We start from the raw sequence: 4,028 nt of genomic DNA, 5'->3' as shown, positions 1-4,028 counted from the left end.
AAGATAAATGATGCTTTGAGCTTGGAGAGAAGTACTTGTCCCTAACATCAGGGGAGTAAATTAACAGATACAAAGTTGGTGGGGGAATATACATAAGAAATCACAATCCACTGCATGAAAATGAGTTGGGCTCCCTCTTGCCTTTGTAGGAATGGTCTAAAATAACAAGCTTTAATATAGCAGAGCACCACACTCCCCGCAAGAAAGCCTTGGGATTCAGAGACTGGGTGAGGTGTCCGTGAAAAGAGTGGTAGCAAAAACTGGTCTACAATGGAGAAAGGTGTGAGAATCAATGCAAGGTATGTCAGCTTCAGCTGTTAGTGCCTAGAGTTTACAACATATACTGGAAAAGGTAAAAATGTGCACATGTAATAATTTAGCTTATTTTAACAACTGAAAAGATGCCCATCACCGTGGCTACAAGGTGTAATACACACTAAAACAAACGATTTCAACAAGTAGAAAAGGCCTAAAAAGCTCTGTCACTAGAAATGTTCCTACAAATGTACATAATTCATAAGTTTTTAGTTGTATGTAACTAGCACATGGTTCACTGATTCTTTAAAATCATGGAACTAAGAAGTAGGCAGGCAAATACTGTGTTGATTTTAAGATTGATCCAATTATATTTTTCAATTTCAGCAGAAAGAGAGGGCAAACAGTTTCTTTGCCCTTAATATATTGCATATAGACAGAGGTTTTTGCAAGTAATCCACATTTTGTTACTCTTTTTCTTGAGTTGGAGGAAATACGTGGCTTATCTAAGTGCAAGTTCACAGTAGATTATAGCTTGAAATTTACATGAAGAAACTCAAAACCAGATGGACTGCAGGCGATTTCCCACTTCATTACAAACATGAAACTTGTGCCAGGCTGTCTGAGGTTCACAAACTTTTCTGCAAATGCCACTGAAGATTCATTCACAACTATGGTAGTGAATTCCAAGCAAACCTTGGGCATGGTCGTTGTGGATGAACTTTGGTTCCTTTCAATAATTACAACCCCAAGCCAAGGGAAAACATTGTTTAAATCAACATAAAAGGAAAAAAATAAAATTTAAGTGGAAAATTTAGAAACTACGGGGAAAGTTCACCAGCACTTCTGCTAACCTGACCCGCCAAATTGATATCGTTCCACTGAGGTCCCTTTGCTTTTCCTGAATTCAAAATATAAGTCTATTTCAGTTGTGATGCCATGCCACGTCTTCCCTGTCCTCAGCACAGCAGTATGTTGGTGAGCAGAATATATAAACAAGAATTTAAAGTCTGTTCAATACATACTTAATGTATCTTTAATGAAGCTGACTCAAATCTAACTGCAAATTTAATACAATCTGTGCATCCAATTGTCACAAACTTTACTGAAGATTATGGCAAGCTTCTGAAACTACACATTGTAGTACCTGGTATAGACTGTACAAATGTAGCCTTGGAATGACAATTCATTTATAAAACAGCTTTATCTCTTTTATGTACTCTAGAGATAATATACAAAGGCTTACTAAATAGCATGGAGTACAACCATTTACACATGCTTAGAAGGCAGCATATAAGGGTGAAAGAACAGGTAGACTATTGTGCTTTGACTATGTTATGACCAATACCAGAGGTACAGAGGTGCTTAAAGGCACATAGAAAACACCATATAAATGGTTCTGTTTTGACCAAGTCTCAAAGGCTTTCAAACACAGCTTATGCCCATCAATATTCTCTTCCTGACTGTTTAATGGAGACACAAGTTGCTTTTTTTGGCCTAGAAATAAACTGGATGTTTTCTGGTAGCTTCTAGCCTTGGGCCATATAGGCTTTTACATTTTTTCCTGTTGATGTTTTTGGCTAGGTATAGACATTCAAAAAGCCTGAGTTTGCAGGGTCATCCCTCTTCCCTTTCTTAAAGATGGGCACCACATAGGCCCTCTTCCAGTCATCCAAGACCACTCCCAAGTTCCATGACTCTTCAAGCAGCTTGACCAGTGGTGCTGCTATAAGTTCAGCCAGTTCTTTCAGGACTCTTAGGTGCAGGTCATCAGGCCCAGCAGACTTGAAAATATCCAGACTTTGTAGAAGATCCCTCACCTGTTCTGGGCTGATTTCATGTTACCTTCCCTCTGTTTCCTAGGTCTCTGGTCAGGTGAGCCACCCTTGTTGGGTTTCAGGAATACCAATGCAAAGTACGTATTTAGGAGTTCTGACTTTTTGCAGGCGTCAACTGTGGGCTGCCCCTGGGTATTCAGTAGGGGTCCCACTGTGAAGCCCAATTTTTCCTTGCGCCCTATGTATCTGTAGAAGGACTTTTAGTTCCTTTTATACTGGTTGCCAGTTTGATCTCCATGCGTGCCTTAGTTTTCTGTGTCTCATACCTGCAGGCCCTGGCAATACAGGTGTATTCCTCCCTGGTTGCTAAGCTGTTCCTCTATTGCATATACACTTATTTTTTCATTTTCAATAGCTTCCTAATATCCCTAGTGGGCCAACTGGGTCTCCTGGCTCCTTTCCTGCATTTTGCCCACATGGGGATGGCCTATTTTTGAGCCATGAGAATTGCCTCCTTAAGGAAGCACCATTGTTCCTACACTCCCAAATCATCCAATTACCAGTTGCAGAGGGCCTCTCCAATGAGCCTCTTGAGTTTGCCAAAACCTGCCTTTTTAAAATTTAGGACTTCTGTTCTAGTGACTAACTTCCCAGTCTTATGGTGGATAATGAACCTTATCAGGTCTTGGTCACTGTCGCCCATAGTACCACTAATCCTCAGATCACCTATGATGTCCTCCCCTTTGGTCAGCACTAAATCCAGAGTGGCCTTGCCCCTCATAGGCTCTTTCACATTATGTGTCAGAAACAGATTGTGTATTGTTGCCAGGAAACTGGCTGACCTGCTGGAGACAGCTGAATGGTCTTCCCAACAGATGTCTGGGTAGCTGAAGTCACCCATAACGATCATGTCTCTAGTGCTAGCTGCCTCTGTCAGTTCTCCTGAGAATGCTTGATCGCTCACCTCCTCTTGGGAGGGAGGCCTGTAATAGATTCCCATCATCAGGTCTCCCTCTCCTGGTCCCCCTTGTAGCCTGATCCAGAGGGTCTCAAGGGAGTCAAAGGTGACCTGCAGGGAGGAATACTGCTCTTTCATGTAGAGGGCGACACCTCCTCCCTTCTCCCTAATCTGATCCTTCCTATAAAGCCTGTAACCCTCAATATTTACTGCCCAGTCATGTGTATCATCCCACCAGGTCCCCATCAACGCAAGCAAGCCAAATTCCTCTTCAGCCAAGACTGCCAGTTCATCCTGTTTATTTCCCATGCTTCTGATGTTCCCATAAAGGCATTTGAGTTCTCCCCCAGTTACCTCAGGTTTTCTGTCACAATGTCTCTGCCTCAGGATATCAGTACCCATCTGGACATCTGTTGTTTGAACACCCTCCCACGTGTCATTGTGGCTAGTTGATGCTCCTTCAGCGGCGGAACCTTCTCCTTGGCTCCTGGACATGCCTAGTTTAAAGCTCTCCTCCACAAGTTGGCAACTCTCATGGCAAAGAGCTTCTTCCTTCTGCTCATGAAATGAATACCATCCCTTGTGTATAGGCCACTGTAGTTAAACTGCATACCAAGGTCGAGATATCCAAAACCTATGCAGTGACACCATCTTCTAAGACTTTGGTTGACCTCCTCAATACACTCCACCCTCCTCCCTGACTGGGAGGATTGTGAACAAGACAACCTGTACTCCTAAATCCTAGCTTTGCCCCCATGGTCCTGTAGTCTCTCATGATCCTCCCAGAGCTACTTATTGCTGTGTTGTTGATGCCCATATGGACAAGGAGCATGGGGTAGTGGTAAGTAGGGCGGACCAGTTTAGGGATACGTACTGTAACATCACAAGTCTTAGCTCCTGGAAGGCAGCAGACATCTTAAGCAAAGTGGTCTGGCCGACAGATGGCTCCCTCTGTACCCCACAGCAGAGAGTCTCCTATGCCTATCATAGATTCACAGATGTAGGGTCAGAAGGGACCTTGTAGATCTTCTAGTCTG

General features: G+C 43.1%; 1 protein-coding gene across 7 annotated transcripts in view; it reads right to left on the bottom strand.

The window, feature by feature from the left end:
- NCKAP5 (NCK associated protein 5) overlaps positions 1-4,028 on the bottom strand; it is a 962,935-nt gene that overhangs the window by 711,765 nt on the left and 247,142 nt on the right. The window lies entirely within an intron of this gene.

Source organism: Gavialis gangeticus, unplaced genomic scaffold (genome assembly GCF_001723915.1).
Source record: "Gavialis gangeticus isolate Ggan-Ray unplaced genomic scaffold, GavGan_comp1, whole genome shotgun sequence".
NCBI lineage: Eukaryota > Metazoa > Chordata > Crocodylia > Gavialidae > Gavialis > Gavialis gangeticus.
This window is presented reverse-complemented; position numbering and strand designations above follow the sequence as displayed.